The 20,633-nt window shown below is 46.0% G+C and overlaps 1 protein-coding gene across 2 annotated transcripts in view; it reads right to left on the reverse strand.

Moving 5' to 3' along the window:
* Positions 1 to 20,633, reverse strand: part of LOC135057067 (zinc finger protein 34-like) — a 65,918-nt gene that overhangs the window by 21,937 nt on the left and 23,348 nt on the right. For both annotated transcript variants that reach the window (XM_063962967.1, XM_063962969.1), the window contains exon 3: positions 14 to 204. The gene's annotated coding sequence lies outside the window, so the exon portion shown is untranslated. The remainder of the gene's footprint in view (positions 1 to 13; positions 205 to 20,633) is intronic.

Genomic DNA, 20,633 nt, shown 5'->3' on the forward strand with positions numbered 1-20,633 from the left:
TCCCAGCAGTCACCTCTCCAGTCAGCAGCTGAATGATCTTGTTGGTGACTTCCAGGATCTTCTGGTCATTGTCTCTCTCATGTATCAGTGAGTGAGGTGGAGGCTCCGTGATGGGGCTCTGGGTCCTGCTCCATCCTCCTGACACACAGGTAGGAGAACTGGGTTTCTCACACTCACCGGATGTCTTCTTCACTACTGTGTAATCTTGTGTAATGACAGACATCAATAATAAGAATTTACTTACCGATAATTCTATTTCTCGTAGTCCGTAGTGGATGCTGGGGACTCCGTCAGGACCATGGGGAATAGCGGCTCCGCAGGAGACAGGGCACAAAATTAAAAGTTTGACCACTAGGTGGTGTGCACTGGCTCCTCCCCCTATGACCCTCCTCCAAGCCTCAGTTAGGATACTGTGCCCGGACGAGCGTACACAATAAGGAAGGATTTATGAATCCCGGGTAAGACTCATACCAGCCACACCAATCACACTGTACAACTTGAGATCTGAACCCAGTTAACAGCATGATAACAGAGGAGCCTCTGAAAAGATGGCTTCCAACAATAATAACCCGATTTTTGTAACAATAACTATGTACAAGTATTGCAGACAATCCGCACTTGGGATGGGCGCCCAGCATCCACTACGGACTACGAGAAATAGAATTATCGGTAAGTAAATTCTTATTTTCTCTGACGTCCTAAGTGGATGCTGGGGACTCTGTCAGGACCATGGGGATTATACCAAAGCTCCCAAACGGGCGGGAGAGTGCGGATGACTCTGCAGCACCGAATGAGAGAACTCCAGGTCCTCCTTAGCCAGGGTATCAAATTTGTAGAATTTTACAAAACGTGTTCTCCCCTGACCACGTAGCTGCTCGGCAGAGTTGTAATGCCGAGACCCCTCGGGCAGCCGCCCAAGATGAGCCCACCTTCCTTGTGGAGTGGGCATTTACAGATTTTGGCTGTGGCAGGCCTGCCACAGAATGCGCAAGTTGAATTGTGCTACAAATCCAACGAGCAATCGTCTGCTTAGACGCAGGAACACCCAGCTTGTTGGGTGCATACAGTATAAACAGCGAGTCAGACTTTCTGACTCCAGCCGTCCTTGAAATAAAAAATAAAAAAAAAAATATATATATATATATATATATATATATATATATATATATATATATATATATATATATATATATATAATCAGAAAAAAAAGAGGCGGCACTCGGAGACTTGCAAATTCAGAGTGTATTCACAGCAAGTGACATCAACGTTTCGGGGACCAATTCCCCTTCGTCAGGAACGAAGGGGAATTGGTCCCCGAAACGTTGATGTCACTTGCTGTGAATACACTCTGAATTTGCAAGTCTCCGAGTGCCGCCTCTTTTTTTTCTGATTATACATACCGGAGGGGGACCTGCGGATGGGGAAGGCACAGGAGCAAGTTATATCCCGCTGTGGATTTAGTGAGTGCCGGGGTTAATTGCACAAATATATATATATATATATATATATATATATATATATATATATATATATATATATATATATATATATATATTTTTTTTTTTTTAAGGCTCTGACAACGTCGAACAACTTGGGAGTCCTCCAAGTCGCTAGAAGCCGCAGGCACCACAATAGGTTGGTTCAGGTGAAACGCTGATACCACCTTAGGGAGAAACTGAGGACGCGTCCGCAGTTCTGCCCTGTCCCAATGGAAAATCAGATATGGCTTTTGTACGAAAAAGCCGTCAATTCTGACACTCTCCTGGCCGAAGCCAGGGCCAGTAGCATGGTCACTTTCCATGTAAGATATTTCAAATCCACCGATTTGAGTGGCTCAAACCCATGGGATTTAAGGAATCCCAAAACTACATTGAGATCCCACGGTGCCACTGGAGGCACAACCGGGGCTGTATATGTAGTACTCCTTTGACAAAAGCTTGGACTTCAGGAACTGAAGCCAATTCTTTCTGGAAGAAAATCGACAGGGCCGAAATTTGAACCTTAATGGACCCCAATTTGAGGCCCATAGACAATCCTGTTTGCAGGAAATGTAGGAATCGACCCAGTTGAAATTCCTCCGTCGGAGCCCTCTCCTTCAGGATCCGGCGTTCAACCGCCATGCCGTCAAACGCAGCCGCGGTAAGTCTAGAGGTAGAGTGCACGGCTCCTCCGTGCGCATCTCTTGAAGTTCCGGGTACCAAGTCTTTCTTGGCAAATCCGGAGCCACGAGTATCGTTCTTACTCCCCTTCGCCTTATAATTCTCAGTACCTTGGGTATGAGAGGCAGATGGGGGGAACACATACATTGACTGGTACACCCATGGTGTTACCAACGCGTCCACAGCTATTGCCTGAGGGTCTCTTGACCTGGCGCAATACCTGTCCAGTTTTTTGTTGAGGCGGGACGCCATCATGTCCACCTTTGGTTTTTCCCAACGGTTCACAATCATGTGGAAGACTTCTGGATGAAGTCCCCACTCTCCCGGGTGGTGATCGTGTCTGCTGAGGAAGTCTGCTTCCCAGTTGTCCACTCCCGGAATGAACACTGCTGACAGTGCTATCACATGATTTTCTGCCCAGTGAAAATTCCTTGCAGCTTCTGCCATTGCCCTCCTGCTTCTTGTGTCGCCCTGTCTGTTTACGTGGGCGACTGCTGTGGTGTTGCCCCACTGGATCAACACCCGCTGACCCTGAAGCAGAGGTCTTGCCAGGCTTAGAGCATTGTAAATTGCCCTTAGCTCCAGTATATTTATGTGAAGTGAAGTCTCCAGGCTTGACCACACTCCCTGGAAATTTCTTCCCTGTGTGACTGCTCCCCAGCCTCTCAGGCTGGCATTCGTGGTCACCAGGACCCAGTCCTGAATGCCGAAACTGCGGCCCTCCAAAAAGGTGAGCACTCTGCAACCACCACAGAAGAGACCCCCTTGTCCTTGGATACGGGGCTATCCGCTGATGCATCTGAAGATGCGATCCGGACCATTTGTCCCGCAGATCCCACTGAAAAGTTCTTGCGTGGAATCTGCCGAATGGAATCGCTTCGTAAGAAGCCATCATTTACCCAGGACTCTTGTGCATTGATGCACTGACACTTTTCCTGGTTTCAGGAGGTTCCTGACTAGCTCGGATAACTCCCTGGCTTTCTCCTCCGGGAGAAAAACCTTTTTCTGAACTATGTCCAGAATCATCCCTAGGAACAGCAGACGTGTTGTCGGGATCAGCTGGGATTTTGGAATATTTAGAATCCACCCGTGCTGTTGTAGCACTACTTGGTATAGTGCTACTGCGACCTCTAACTGTTCTCTGGATCTTGCCCTTATCAGGAGATCGTTCAAGTAAGGGATAATTAATACGCCTTTTCTTTGAAGAAGAATCATCATTTCAGCCATTACCTTGGTAAAGACCCGGGGCGCCGTGGACAATCCAAACGGCAACGTCTGAAACTGATAGTGACAGTTTTGTACCACGAACCTGAGGTACCCTTGGTGTGAAGGGCAAATTGGGACATGGAGGTAAGCATCCTTGATGTCCAAGGACACCATAAAGTCCCCTTCTTCCAGATTCGCTATCACTGCTCTGAGTGATTCCATCTTGAACTTGAACCTTTGTATGTAAGTGTTCAAAAATTTCAGACTTAGAATAGGTCTCACCGAGCCGTCCAGCTTCGGCACCACAAACAGCGTGGAATAATACCCCTATCCTTGTTGTAGGAGGGGTACCTTGACTATTACTTGCTGGGAATACAGCTAGTGAATAGCTTCCAATACCATCTCCCTGTTGGAGGGAGATGTTGGTAAAGCAGACTTCAGGAGTCTGCGAGGAAGAGACGTCTCGAATTCCAATCTGTACCCCTGTGATACTACCTGCAGGATCCAGGGATCGACTTGCGAGTGAGCCCACTGCGCGCTGAAATTCTTGAGACGACCCCCCCACCGGACCTGAGTCCGCTTGTAAGGCCCCAGTGACACGCTGAGGACTTTTCAGAAGCTGGGGAGGGCTTCTGCTCCTGGGAAGGAGCTGCTTGCTGCAGTCTCTTACCCTTTCCTTTGCCTCGGGCAGATATGAATGGCCTTTTGCCCGCTTGTTCTTATGAGAACGAAAGGACTGAGGCTGAAAAGACGGTGTCTTTTTCTGTTGGGAGGTGACCTGAGGTAAAAAAGGTGGATTTTCCGGCTGTTGCCGTGGCCACCCAGTCCGATAGACCGACCCCAAATAATTCCTCCCCTTTATACGGCAAACTTCCATATGCCGCTTGGAATCCGCATCACCTGACCACTGTCGCGTCCATAAACTTCTTCTGGCAGAAATGGACAGCGCACTTACCCTTGATGCCAGAGTGCAAATATCCCTCTGTGCATCTCGCATATAAAGAAAATGCATCCTTTAAATGCTCTATAGTCAATAAAATATTGTCGCTATTCAGGGTATCAATATTTCCAGTCAGAGATTCCGACCAAACCCCCCCAGCACTGCACATCCATGCTGGGGCGATTGCTGGTCGCAGTATAACATCAGTATGTGTGTATATACTTTTTAGAGTATTTTCCAGCCTCCTATCAGCTGGATCTTTGAGGGCGGCCGTATCAGGAGACGGTAACGCCATTTGTTTTTATAAGCGTGTGAGCGCCTTATCTACCCTAGGGGGTGTTTCCCAGCGCGCCCTAACCTCTGGCGGGAAAGGGTATAATGCCAATAACTTCTTTGAAATTAGCAACTTCCTATCGGGGGTAACCCACGCTTCATCACACACTTCAATCAATTTATCTGATTCAGGAAAAACTACAGGTAGTTTTTTTCACACCCCACATAATACCCATTTTTGTGGTACTTGTAGTATCAGAAATATGTAACGCCTCCTTCATTGCCGTGATTATGTAACGTGTGGCCCTACTGGAAAATACGTTTGTTTCTTCACCGTCGACACTGGAACCAGTGTCCGTGTCTGTGTCGACCGACTGAGGTAATGGCGTTTAAGCCCCTGACGGTGTTTGAGACGCCTGGACAGGTACTAATCGGTTTGCCGGCCGTCTCATATCGTCAACCGACCTTGTAGCGTGTTGACACCATCACGTAATTCCATAAATAAAGCCATCCATTCCGGTGTCGACTCCCTAGGGGGTGACATCCCATTACAGGCAATTGCTCCGCCTCCACACCAACATCGTCCTCATACCTGTCGACACACACGTACCGACACACAGCACACACACAGGGAATGCTCTGATAGAGGACAGGACCCCACTAGCCCTTTGGGGAGACAGAGGGAGAGTTTGCCAGCACACACCAAGGCGCTATAATTATACAGGGACAACCTTATAGTAAGTGTTTTCCCTTATAGCAGCCTAATATATATTTATATCGCCAAAATATGTCCCCCCTCTCTGTTTTAACCCTGTTTCTGTAGTGCAGTGCAGGGGAGAGCCTGGGAGCCTTCCCACCAGCGGATCTGTGTGGGAAAAATGGCGCTGTGTGCTGAGGAGATAAGCCCCGCCCCCTTCACGGCGGGCTCTTCTCCCGTTTTTTTCTGGAATCCTGGCAGGGGTTAAATACATCCATATAGCCCAGGGGCTATATGTGATGTATTTTTAGCCAGTAAAGGTAATTACATTGCTGCTCAGGGCGCCCCCCCCCAGCGCCCTGCACCCTCAGTGACCGCGGTGTGAAGTGTGCTGAGAGCAATGGCGCACAGCTGCAGTGCTGTGCGCTACCTTAAGAAGACTGGGAAGTCTTCAGCCGCCGATTTCTGGACCTCTTCTCTCTTCAGCATCTGTAAGGGGGCCGGCGGCGCGGCTCCGGTGACCCATCCAGGCTGTACCTGTGATCGTCCCTCTGGAGCTAATGTCCAGTAGCCAAAGAAGCCCAATCCATCCTGCACGCAGGTGAGTTCGCTTCTTCTCCCCTTAGTCCCGCGTTGCAGTGAGCCTGTTGCCAGCAGGACTCACTGAAAATAAAAAACCTAACAAACTTTTATTCTAAGCAGCTCTTTAGGAGAGCCACCTAGATTGCACCCTTCTCGGCCGGGCACAAAAACCTAACTGAGGCTTGGAGGAGGGTCATAGGGGGAGGAGCCAGTGCACACCACCTAGTGGTCAAACTTTTAATTTTGTGCCCTGTCTCCTGCGGAGCCGCTATTCCCCATGGTCCTGATGGAGTCCCCAGCATCCACTTAGGACGTCAGAGAAAAACAGTTAAATTAAACTCCATCTATATACAATTTTTTTTAAAGAACTACATGGCCATAATATACAAGAGTTTATCTGACAAATACATCCCCTCTCCTATCTATTATTGTGTCCATCATATAGTACACAGGGGAGTATATAGAGAGTAGCCAGGCTCATAGTGGCTACATCTTATGGCGATTGTACCTTGTTAGGAGGACCATGAGCACGTCTGGGAGGCGTGCACGTCTACGCCCCATTCACATGAAAGAGAGTGTCTAAATACGAAGCTCGGTGCGGCCAGGCACGGGTGCGCCTAGCTGCACTGAGTGTTCCCATTTACCGCAGATGTAGCCACGATGAGCTTGGCTACATCTGAAGCTTCTTCTCTGCATTTCCTGTCATAAATAACACATTGCGAGAAATGTTTAAATCAAAATATACATTCACAAACATTATACAGGTTGAGTATCCCTTATCCAAAATGCTTGGGACCAGAGGTATTTTGGATATGGGATTTTTCCGTATTTTGGAATAATTGCATACCATAATGAGATATCATGGTGATGGGACCTAAATCTAAGCACAGAATACATTTATGTTACATATACACCTTATACACACAGCCTGGAGGTAATTTTAGCCAATATTTTTTTATAACTTTGTGCATTAAACAAAGTGTGTGTACATTCACACAATTCATTTACACCTTATAGACACAGCCTGAAGGTCATTTAATACAATATTTTTAATAACTTCGTGTATTAAACAAAGTTTGTGTACATTGAGCCATCAGAAAACAAAGGTTTCACTATCTCACTCAAAAAAGTCCGTATTTCGGAATATTTGGATATGGGATACTCAACCTGTATATATATATTATATTATATATATATGTGTATATATATATTATATTATATATATATATATATATATATGTGTATATATATATATGTGTATATATATATATATATATATGTGTGTATGTATATATATATATATATATATATATATATACACACACACACACACGCACATATACATATATATATATATGTATATGTGCGTGTGTGTGTGTGTATATATATATATATATATATATATACACATACACACACACACACATATATATATATATATATATATATATATACACACACACACACACACACACACACATACACAATACATCTACCACTTCTGTGGAAGGTGCACTCGCGCCAAAAAATAGTCCATATGACTTGATTGAGGTTCAATTTCTTTAATGAGAGTCAAGGATAATGCCATTTAAAGTCGACGTTTCTAACCCTCTCGGGGCCTTCCTCAAGACCGGCACACTCATAATTTCTACAACATAATAAATTAATGTCCTAGAACATTCAACAACAGTAGAAAAAGGACAATATAACATAATCATATATAATACAGAATAAAAATAAAACATGGTCATATGTTACACCGCCACCAATGCTTCCCAGGCTGACCACTCCACCTATCAACCACTGACCGCAAATCCTATGCCTCGAATCAAGTCAAAAATTGACAACATTTTGAAGTTGGGTTTTGAGCAGGGATTGCTTGATGATAATCTTTTTAAATATCTTACAGTCAACAACCCCAAATGCCCCATCCTCTATACCTTACCCAAGGTGCATAAAACCTTGGTGCACCCACCAGGGAGACCCATTATCGCCGCAGAGGGATCTCTACTACAACCTATTGCTATCTTTATAGATCGCATTCTTCAACCACTAGTATTTAACACCAGTAGTTATCTTAGGGATACGGGGGATTTTTTGAGACATCTAAGAAATTTCCAGAACACCAATGAGCATATATTACTAGTTACGATGGATGTATGCTCCTTGTATACGGTGATCCCACACCAGCAGGGGTTGAATGTCTTACGTAATGTGTTCATAAATGCACCGCATTTGGAATTCCCGTCTGAATTTTTATTGGAACTTACATCACTGGTTCTTACTTGCAACCATTTTGTTTATAAAACCGATTATTTTTTGTAAATTGCGGATACGGCGATGGGGTCTAATTTGGCCCCGTCGTACACTAACCTTTTTATGGATAACTATGAAAACATATATTTTACCTCAATACGGGCATAAGATTGCATTTTTCAAACGTTTTATCGATGACATTTTCCTCTTATGGTCTGGTACCGAAGGGGAATTTGTCGAGATGATACAGTATCTAAATTCATTAAATAATCCCATTCGGTTTACATAGTCGATATCTGACACCTCTATCAATTTTTTGGATGTAACTGTTACAAAAACAGGTAACAAATTCGACACAACCTTATATCGTAAACCCACCGATCGGAATGTGACACTGTTGGTGACCAGTCATCACCCGCCTGCTCTTAAACAAAGTTTGCCCATATCACAATTTCTTCGAGCAATGAGAATTAACTCCTCTCCAGAAAAAAGACATGAACAATGTTCTGATATTACAACTCGTTTTTTGGAACGTGGGTATTCGAATTCTACACTCTCACAATGTTTGGCTAAGGCTACCCGTATCTATAACGGTGAAGGTCCCTCCAATAAACACCAATTGAATCGTATGATATTTCCTACCCAATTCGATGGTTCTGCTGATGTGACTAGGAAATCACTTAGAAAACATTGGCCTATTATCTCTTCGGATACCAACTTACCCTTTAAGGGTGTAGCAGCCCCCATGATGGCATACCGTCGAGGGGCCAACCTAAAACAACTATTGATGAGACCCACGTTGTACCCTGAGCCCCAGATGTCACATTTGCAATTAATGCAGGCCAAACCAGGCTGTTTTTCTTGCGGCGGGTGTACCACATGCCGTTCTATGATAACGGGTCCTTATTTTTATCACCCCCATACTGGTAAGAAGCTCAATATTAAATTTCACCTGCATTGCAGATTAGAATTCGTTATATACATTCTGAAATGCCCCTGCGGTTTGTGCTATGTAGGCATGACATCTCGTCCTTTTAGAGACCGAATGGCCAACCATAGGTCTACTATTCATACGACCCTTGCCTCTGGCCTTACCGATAAACCAGTTGCCCGACATTTTCTGACAGCTAGGCACCAGGTAGCCACTCTCAAATGTCAGTTAATTGATTGGGTACCCCCTCCCGTCTTAGGAGGTGATCGGTTGTTGGCACTCAAACAAAGGGAATGTTTTTGGATACACACATTGAATACTGTGGCTCCCAAAGGCCTTAATGAGGCCAACCCCCTTAATCTTTTTATCTAAAGGTTTAATACCTTTATCAAAGGTTTAATGATTTGAATTTCTCCTCTGTGGATACCCTTGATTCTAGGTCTCCTGTGTAGGCTTTATTGTTTGTTTATTAATATTTTGTCTGTATATGTTTGTTTCTTGTCTTTTTTTGTACTGTGTCCCTCTTGGTGCGTCTTCCCAGGTCCCTAACAGATTGAAGTAGGGAGCCCTATACTGTCCATTCCTATATATAGTAATTGTATGTGTTGTTTTTGGTCTTGAAAAACCTATATTAATATTCCTTATTGGCATATATAATCTATATTGATGAGGTGCGCTTGTTTTATATATGGTCTTTAAGCAGGGATTGGCGGGTTGAGCGCCCTTCTATTGGTGATTTTACTGAATGTTACAGTGGTGACGATCAGTAGCTAATTTTTCCCCCCCAGCATTTATATGTATCTTTATGGGTGTTCTGTATGATTGGTGAATACTGTGCGGCTAGTCATGAATGGTAATGTTATTGGAACGCAAGCCGTCGTACACGACGTAGTGCGCCGTCGAGCGTCGCTCTGCAGTGGGTCCCGTGTCACTTCCGGGTCGTGGAACGCATGCGCTTCCGGGATATGACACGCTGAAGAGCGAGTTTTAGCGGTCACAAGAGTAATTTTGATCTTTCTTTGCTCGTTGTCTTATACTGATAAGGTAGAGTAACTTATTTGCACTAATGACGGGCTGATCAGTGAGCGGAAACATGTGAAATTACCGCATTGTGTCTTAGTGTATACTCAGCGTTAATTGTACTTCCGGTCCAGGGGTCAATAAATAGTCAGCAGCTGATCCTGTGAGACATGCAGCTGTCCGACGCCCGTTTGGTACCGGCTTCGTGAGTACTGTTCCTTTGACCTATTTGCAGTTGACAGTTTGTTCTTTTAGGATTTTTATCCTTTGTTTATACATATTGACATATATTATATGGCAGGACTTACTGTCGGGACAGCTGCATTATATTCACCTACATCTTAATATTTCAGGTATACTTTTGATTATTTATTGCTTGTGTGGTGTTTGTGATTTAACACTTAGGCTGATTGAATTCCTCCATATGTATTACAGTGATCTGTGAACTATGGAGTCTTGCATGAATTTGACTATGATCTACGTTATTGACTTGTTGCCAGTGCAGGTAATCTTTAGCGGCACAAATGATTGACCCTATATATGCTGGTACTCCATTTGTGATTCCACCATGGGTGATTCATCTTTTGGTGGTTGGTTCTTGATGCTGGTTTTTTATGATGTTCTCTTACAGCAGTCACCCTCAGTCTGGTTTTTTAGGGGCCTGGGAGGCATTGGTGGCGGTGTAACATATGACCATGTTTTATTTTTATTCTGTATTATATATGAATATGTTATATTGTCCTTTTTCTACTGTTGTTGAATGTTCTATGACATTAATTTATTATGTTGTAGAAATTATGAGTGTGCCGGTCTTCAGGAAGGCCTCGAGAGGGACCGAAACGTCGACTTTAAATTGCATTATCCTTGACTCTCATTAAAGAAATTGAACCTCAATCAAGTCATATGGACTATTTTTTGGCGCGAGTGCACCTTCCACAGACGTGGTAGATGTATTGTATTTGTGTGACCCCATTAAGGTTACTGGTGGCACCCGCTACTTTATTTCTTATATTGATGCGAGTGCAGGATTCTCTGCGGATATAGAGATTATATATATATATATATATATATATATATATATATATATATATATATATATATATATATATATATATATATATACACACACACACACACACACACACCTGACGATGGTTGGAATAAAACTAAAACGTTGCTTAAGAAATACACACACACACACACAGGTTGAGTATCCCATATCCAAATATTCAGAAATATGGACTTTTTTGAGTGAGATATAGTGAAACCTTTGTTTTTTGATGGCTCAATGTACACAAACTTTGTTTACTACACTAAGTTATTAAAAATATTGTATTAAATGACCTTCAGGCTTTGTGTATAAGGTGTATATGAAACATAAATGAATTGTATGAATGTAGACACACTTTGTTTAATGCACAAAGTTATAAAAAAATATTGGCTAAAATGACCATCAGGCTGTGTGTATAAGGTGTATATGTAACAAATGCATTCTGTGCTTAGATTTAGGTCCCATCACCATGATATCTCATTATGGTATGCAATTATGCCAAAACATGGAAAAATCCCATATCCAAAATACCTCTGGTCCCAAGCATTTTGGATAAGGATATATAATTGGAAATTTAAAGCTGCAATAAATAAGATTTTACTCACCGGTAAATCTATTTCTCGTAGTCCGTAGTGGATGCTGGGAACTCCGTAAGGACCATGGGGAATAGCGGCTCTGCAGGAGACTGGGCACAACTAAAGAAAGCTTTAGGACTACCTGGTGTGCACTGGCTCCTCCCCCTATGACCCTCCTCCAGACCTCAGTTAGGATACTGTGCCCGGAAGAGCTGACACAATAAGGAAGGATTTTGAATCCCAGGTAAGACTCATACCAGCCACACCAATCACACCGTTTAACTCGTGATACTATACCCATTAACAGTATGAAATATAACTGAGCCTCTCAACAGATGGCTCAACAATAACCCTTTAGTTAACAATAACTATATACACAAGTATTGCAGACAATCCGCAGTTGGGATGGGCGCCCAGCATCCACTATGGACTACGAGAAATAGATTTACCGGTGAGTAAAATCTTATTTTCTCTGACGTCCTAGTGGATGCTGGGAACTCCGTAAGGACCATGGGGATTATACCAAAGCTCCCAAACGGGCGGGAGAGTGCGGATGACTCTGCAGCACCGAATGAGAGAACTCCAGGTCCTCCTCAGCCAGGTTATCAAATTTGTAGAATTTTGCAAAAGTGTTAGACACTGACCAAGTAGCAGCTCGGCAAAGTTGTAAAGCCGAGACCCCTCGGGCAGCCGCCCAAGAAGAGCACACCTTCCTTGTGGAATGGGCTTTTACAGATTTTGGATGCGGCAGTCCAGCCGCAGAATGCGCATGCTGAATTGATCCAGGGAGCAATAGACTGCTTTGAAGCAGGAGCACCCAGCTTGTTGGGTGCATACAGGATAAATAGCGAGTCAGTTTTCCCGACTCCAGCCGTCCTGGAAACATATATTTTCAAGGCCCTGACTACGTCCAGTAACTTGGAATCCTCCAAGTCCTTAGTAGCCGCAGGCACCACAATAGGTTGGTTCAAATGAAACGCTGATACCACCTTAGGGAGAAACTGGGGACGAGTCCTCAATTCTGCCCTATCCATATGGAAACTCAGATAAGGGCTTTTACACAACAAAGCCGCCAATTCTGACACACGCCTGGCTGAAGCCAAGGCCAACAACATGACCACTTTCCAAGTGAGATATTTTAAATCCACGGTTTTAAGTGGTTCAAGCCAATGTGACTTAAGGAAACCCAACACCACGTTGAGATCCCAAGGTGCCACTGGAGGCACAAAAGGGGGCTGAATATGCAGCACTCCCTTAACAAATGTCTGAACTTCAGGCAGCGAAGCCAGTTCTTTTTGGAAGAAAATAGACAGAGCTGAAATCTGGACCTTAATGGAACACAATTTGAGGCCCATCGTCACCCCTAACTGTAGGAAGTGCAGAAATCGACCCAGCTGAAAATCCTCCGTTGGGGCCTTCCTGGCCTCACACCACGCAACATATTTTCGCCATATGCGGTGATAATGTTTTACGGTTACATCTTTCCTAGCTTTAACTAGCGTAGGAATGACTTCCTCCGGAATGCCCTTCTCTTTTAGGATCCGGTGTTCAACCGCCATGCCGTCAAACGTAGCCGCAGTAAGTCTTGGAACAGACAGGGCCCCTGCTGCAGCAGGTCCTGTCTGAGCGGCAGAGGCCATGGGTCCTCTGAGATCATTTCTTGAAGTTCTGGGTACCAAGCTCTTCTTGGCCAATCCGGAACCACGAGTATAGTTCTTACTCCTCTCCTTCTTATTATTCTCAGCACCTTGGGTATGAGAGGCAGAGGAAGGAACACATAAACCGACTGGTACACCCACGGTGTCACTAGAGCGTCCACAGCTACCGCCTGAGGGTCCCTTGACCTGGCGCAAAATCTTTTTAGCTTTTTGTTGAGGCGGGACGCCATCATGTCCACCTGTAGCCTTTCCCAACGGTTTACAATCATTTGGAAGACCTCTGGATGAAGTCCCCACTCTCCCGGGTGGAGGTCGTACCTGCTGAGGAAGTCTGCTTCCCAGTTGTCCACTCCCGGAATGAACACTGCTGACAGTGCTAACGCGTGATTTTCCGCCCATCGGAGAATCCTTGTGGCTTCTGCCATCACCATCCTGCTTCTTGTGCCACCCTGTCGGTTTACATGGGCGACCGCCGTGATGTTGTCTGACTGAATCAGTACCGTTGGTTTTGAAGCAGGGGCCTTGCCTGACTTAGGGCATTGTAAATGGCCCTCAGTTCCAGAATATTTATGTAAAGGGAAGTCTCCTGGCTTGACCCAGTCCTTGGAAGTTTCTTCCCTGTGTGACTGCCCCCCAGCCTCAAAGGCTGGCATCCGTGGTCACCAGGACCCAGTCCTGTATGCCGGATCTGCGGCCCTCATGAAGATGAGCACTCTGCAGCCACCACAGCAGAGACACCCTGGTCCTTGTAGACAGGGTTATCAACCGATGCATCTGGAGATGCGATCTGGACCACTTGTCCAACAGGTCCCACTGAAAAGTTCTTGCATGGAACCTGCCGAATGGAATTGCTTCGTAGGAAGCTACCATCTTTCCCAGGACTCGCGTGCAGTGATGCACCGACACCTGTTTTGGTTTCAGGAGGCCTCCCACTAGAGAGGACAGCTCCTTGGCTTTCTCCTCCGGGAGAAACTTTTTTCTGGTCTGTGTCCAGAACCATCCCCAGGAACAGTAGACGTGTCGTAGGGGCCAGCTGTGACTTTGGAATATTTAGAATCCAACCGTGCTGTTGTAGCACCTCCTGAGATAGTGCTACCCCGACCAACAACTTCTTCCTGGACCTCGCCTTTATCAGGAGATTGTCCAAGTATGGGATAATTAAAACTCCCTTCCGCCGAAGGAGTATCATCATTTCGGCCATTACCTTGGTAAATACCCTCGGTGCCGTGGAGAGACCGAACGGCAACGTCTGGAATTGGTAATGACAATCCTGTACCACAAATCTGAGGTACTCCTGGTGAGGATGGTAAATGGGGACATGCAGGTAGGCATCCTTGATGTCCAGTGATACCATGTAATCCCCCTCGTCCAGGCTTGCAATAACCGCCCTGAGCAATTCCATCTTGAACTTGAATTTTTTTATATATGTGTTCAAGGATTTCAAATTTAAAATGGGTCTCACCGAACCGTCCGGTTTCGGTACCACAAACATTGTGGAATAGTAACCCCGTCCTTGTTGAAGGAGGGACACCTTGACTATCACCTGCTGGGAATACAGCTTGAGTATTGCCTTTAACACCGCCTCCCTGCCTAAGGGAGTTGTTGGCAAGGCAGATTTGAGGAAACGGCGGGAGGGGGGGGGGGGGGGGGGGGGGGGAGACATCTCGAATTCCAGCTTGTACCCCTGAGATACTACTTGAAGGATCCAGGGATCCATCTGTGAGCGAGCCCACTGATTGCTGTAGTTTTTGAGACGGGCCCCCACCATCCCTGGCTCCACCTGTGGAGCCCCAGCGTCATGCTGTGGACTTAGAGGAAGCGGGGGAGGGCTTTTGCTCCTGGGAACTGTCTGTCTGCTGCAGCTTTTTTCCTCTACCTCTGCCTCTGGGCAGAAAGGACGCGCATTTAACCCACTTGCCCTTATGGGGCCAAAAAAGGACTGTACCTGATAATACAGTGCTTTCTTTGGCTGTGAGGGAACATGGGGTAAAAATGCTGACTTCCCAGCTGTCGCTGTGGAAACGAGGTCCGAGAGACCATCCCCGAACAACTCCTCACCTTTATAAGGCAAAACGTCCATGTGCCTTTTAGAATCTGCATCTCCTGTCCACTGCCGGGTCCATAACCCTCTCCTGGCAGAAATGGACATTGCACTTATTTTAGATGCCAGCCGGCAAATATCCCTCTGTGCATCTCTCATGTATAAGACTGCGTCTTTTATATGCTCTACGGTTAGCAATATAGTGTCCCTGTCTAAGGTATCAATATTTTCTGACAGGGAATCTGACCACGCAGCTGCAGCACTGCACATCCATGCTGAAGCAATAGCTGGTCTCAGTATAATACAGGTATGTGTATATATAGACTTCAGGATAGCCTCCTGTTTCCTATCAGCAGGCTCCTTCAGGGCGGCCGTATCCGCAGACGGTAGTGCCACCTTCTTTGACAAGCGTGTGAGCGCTTTATCCACTCTAGGGGATGTCTCCCAACGTGACCTATCCTCTGGCGGGAAAGGGTACGTCATTAGTAACCTTTTAGAAATTACCAATTTCTTATCGGGGGAAGCCCACGATTCTTCACACACCTCATTTAACTCATCAGATGGGGGAAAAATCACTGGTAGTTTTTTCTCTCCAAACATAATACCCTTTTTTGTGGTAATATCAGAAATGTGCAACACATTTTTCATAGCCTCAATCATGTAACGTGTGGCCCTATTGGAAGTTACATTAGTCTCCTCGTCGTCGACACTGGAGTCAGTATCCGTGTCGACATCTGTGTCTGCCATCTGAGGTCGCGGGCGTTTTAGAGCCCCTGATGGCTTTTGAGACGCCTCGGCAGGCACAGGCTGAGAACCTGGCTGTCCCATAATTGGTATGTCGTCAAATCTTTTATGTAAGGAGTTGACACTTTCACGTAATTCCTTCCATAAGTCCATCCACTCAGGTGTCGGCCCCGCAGGGGGTGACATCACATTTATTGGCATCTGCTCCGCCTCCACATAAGCCTCCTCAAACATGTCGACACAGCCATACCGACACCGCACACACACAGGGAATGCTCTGACAGAGGACAGGACCCCACAAAGCCCTTTGGGGAGACAGAGAGAGAGTATGCCAGCACACACCAGAGCGCTATATAGCACAGGGATAAACACTATACTGAGTGATTTTCCCTTATAGCTGCTTATATATCTATTACTGCGACTAAATTCAGTGCCCCCCCTCTCTTTTTTACCCTTTTGTAGTCTGAAACTGCAGGGGAGAGCCTGGGAGCGATCCTTCCAGCGGAGCTGTGAGGGAAAATGGCGCCAGTGTGCTGAGGGAGCAAGCTCCGCCACTTTTTCGGCTGACTTCTCCCGCTTTTTTCTAGATCTCTGGCAGGGGTATTTGTCACATATATAGCCTCTAGGACTATATATTGTGAATTTCTATGCCAGCCAAGGTGTTAATATTGCTGCTCAGTGCGCCCCCCAGCGCCCTGCACCCATCAGTGACCGGAGTGTGAGGTGTGCATGAGGAGCAATGGCGCACAGCTGCAGTGCTGTGCGCTACCTTATTGAAGACCGAAGTCTTCTGCCGCCGATTTTCCGGACCAACTTCTTGCTTCTGGCTCTGTAAGGGGGACGGCGGCGCGGCTCCGGGACCGAACGATCGAGGTCGGGTCCTGTGTTCGATCCCTCTGGAGCTAATGGTGTCCAGTAGCCTAAGAAGCCCAAGCTAGCTGCAAGCAGGTAGGTTCGCTTCTTCTCCCCTTAGTCCCTCGTAGCAGTGAGTCTGTTGCCAGCAGATCTCACTGAAAATAAAAACCTAAAATTATACTTTCTTTTCTAGGAGCTCAGGAGAGCCCCTAGTGTGCATCCAGCTCAGCCGGGCACAAGATTCTAACTGAGGTCTGGAGTAGGGTCATAGGGGGAGGAGCCAGTGCACACCAGGTAGTCCTAAAGCTTTCTTTAGTTGTGCCCAGTCTCCTGCGGAGCCGCTATTCCCCATGGTCCTTACGGAGTTCCCAGCATCCACTAGGACGTCAGAGAAATATTCATTGCAAAGCACGTGCATTGCACCTAATATTAGTGTTGTTTATATTTCCAGGTCCAGTCCAACCAAAGTGGAAGCTTTTCAAAGCCGCTGCTTCATAAATCTCACCCTGAGGCAGAAAGTAACTCACAGATAACGGTTGCAGCCTGTGAGCCAGAGAGGATCATGGGAAGGAAACATTCTACGGTCACTAAACTGTGTTTGGACACAGAGGTGTGCAGGATACCACTGTAACATGTTATAAGTTCTTTAACAATTGTAATAAAATTATTTCTATACAGGAGCTCTCAAATTGCCACAAGTAATGTTGTAGGCCACAAGTTCTCAAACGCGGTCCACAAGGCACCCAAATGGTCCAGGTTTTATGTATATGCATGGCTCAGTACAGATGGTTAAATCAGATTGACTGAGGTGCTAATTAAGTCACCTGTGGCCAAGCATGGATAAACTTAAAACCTGGAATGTTAGCGTGAATTGAGGTCTGCATCTGAGAACCTCTATTGTAGGCTACATCCAAATGTACAGTGGCTTGCAATAGTATTCAACCTTTTGAAAAGTCACATTTGTCTGATTTGCAAATGACACTTACGCAGATTGCTCCAGACAGTATTCTTATTACAAACCAGTAGGCTTTTAAAGACATTTTTCAAACTCAAATGATTATTTGAATGCAGATTATGTTTTTTTTTTTAAAATCGATATTGAAAAAATAGGATTTTAATTACCTACCATGTAAATCCTTTTCTAGTAGCCCATAAGGGATATTGGGGAGACTTAGTACGATGGGGTATAGACGGGGTCCAAAGGAGCCGGTGCACTTTAAATTTCTTCACTGGGTGTGCTGGCTCCTCCCCTCTATGCCCCCTCCCACAGGCAGTTATAGGAACATAACAGCGAGTGGTGAGATTTATACACCAGCACACCACTAACATACAACCAGCAATGGCTGGTAACCAAACAGCAACAGTTGAACAGGTAACCATAGTAAAGACAACCTGCAGAAAAGTCATCGCACTGAGGCGGGCGCCCAATATCCCTTATGCACTACGAGAAAAGGATTTACTGGTAGGTAATTAAAATTCTATTTTCTCTAGCATCCATAAGAGATATTGGGGAGACTTCGTACGATGGGGACATCCCAAAGCTTACAGAACGTGCAGGAACGTGCAGAGACTGCTGCAGCACCGCCTGCCCAAATTGGGCATCCTATTTGACCAGGGTATTAAACTTGTAGAACTTCACAAAAGTGTTCTTCCCCGACTAAGTAGCAGCTCGGCATCATTTCAAGGCCGAGACTCCATGGGCAGTCGCCCAGGAAGAGCCCACCGATCTTGTAGAGTTGGCCTTTAGAGACTGAAGGACAGGCAAGGCTGCCGACACATAGGACTATTGGATAGTCAGCCCAAGCCAACGAGCAACGGACTGCTTTGAAGCAGGGCAACCACAGAGCACGAACAAGGAATCCGTCTTTCTGATGCGAGCTGTTATCTTGACATAGATCTTCAAGGCTAGCACAGCATCCACTGCCTCCAGAGGAGCAGAAATGCCAGAACTTGACTGAACCACAATAGGCTGATTCAGGTGGAATGCAGAGACAACCTTCGGCAAGAACTACTGCCTAGTCCTGAGCTCCGCTCTGTCCTCATAGAAGACCAAGTAAGGGCTTCTACACGATAAGGCCCCCAATTCCGAGACACGCCTAGCAGAAGCCAGGGCCAGTAACATCACCGTCTTCCACGTGAGGCACTTATCTTCTACCGTCATCAGAGGTTCAAACCAGGAGGACTGTAGAAATTCCAACACTACATTCCAATCCCAGGGTGCCGCGGGCGACACAAAAGGAAGTTGAATGTGAAGTACCCCTTGCAAGAAGGTCTGAACTTCTGGCAATACTGCCAATTTCTTCTGGCAAAAAATTGAGAGGGCTGAAATATGGACCTTAATGGAACCCAGACGTAAGCCCTTATCCACACCAGCCCGCAGGAAACGGAGGAATCGTCCCAAGTGGAACTCCGTACGCGGATGTGAGCGTTCCTCACACCAAGAGACATATCGTCTCCAGATACGATAGTGTTTTGACGTCACAAGTTTCCTGGCCTGAACCATGGTAGCAATTACTCTTTTGGAAAGGCCCTTGTGAGTTAGGATGTTCCGCTCAACCTCCATGCCGTCAAACGAAGTCGCTATAAGTCTGGGTAGACGAATGGTCCTTGTTGAAGAAGATCTCTTCTTAGTGATAGAGGTCAAGGGTTTTCGACAGACATGTCCAGAAGATCCGCGTACCACGCCCTCCAAGGCCAATCCGGGGCAATCAGAAATGCCTGCACTCCTTGATTTCTGATTCGCTTGAGCACCGTTGGGAGCAACGGAATCGGCGGAAAGAGGTAGACCAGCCAGTAAGGCCAAGGCGACGTCAGTGCATCACTGCCCTCGCCTGGGGGTCCCTAGTTCGGGAGCAATACCAATGAAGCTTCTTGTTGAGTCGAGAAGCCATCATGTCTATTTGTGGGCAGCCCCACCGGTCAATGATATGCAGAAATACCTGATGGTGGAGCACCCACTCCTCGAGTGGAGATCATGATGACTCAGGAAGTCCGCTTCCCAGTTGTCCACTCACGGAATGAAGATTGCTGACAATGCTCTCACATTTCTTTCTGCCCAGAGGAGTATCTTTGACACCACTCGCATGCAGGCCCTGCTTTTTGTCCCTCCTTGCCGACTGATGTATGCCACTGCTGTGGCGTTGTCTGACTGTACTTGGATCGCGTGATCCCTGAGTAGAAGAGAAGCCTGAAGCAGAGCAATGTAGATCGCCCGAAGTTCCAGAATGTTGATCGGAAGGAGGGCTTCGTGGGCTGACAACCTGCCCTGAAACTGAGCCCCTTGTGTGACAGTTTCCCATCTTCTCAGACTCGTATCTGTCGTGAGGAAGATCCAGTACTGAATTCCGAAACTCGGGCCTTCCAGGAGATTGGAAGACTGCAGCTACAACAGGAGGGAAATCCTGGCCTGATGTGACAGCCGTAACATCCGGTGCATCTGTAGATGTGATCCGGGCCACTTGCTCAGGAGATCCAATTGAAATGTTCTGACATGGAACCTCCCATATTGGATCGCCTCGTATGAGGCAACCATCTTCCCTAACAATCTTATGCAAAGATAGATGGATGGATACTCAAGCAAGTCAGAGCACCATGCGGACCATCTCCTGAAGTGTTCTCACCTTGTCCTCCGAGAGGAACACCTTC

Source organism: Pseudophryne corroboree, chromosome 3, assembly GCF_028390025.1.
Source record: "Pseudophryne corroboree isolate aPseCor3 chromosome 3, aPseCor3.hap2, whole genome shotgun sequence".
Lineage (NCBI taxonomy): Eukaryota > Metazoa > Chordata > Amphibia > Anura > Myobatrachidae > Pseudophryne > Pseudophryne corroboree.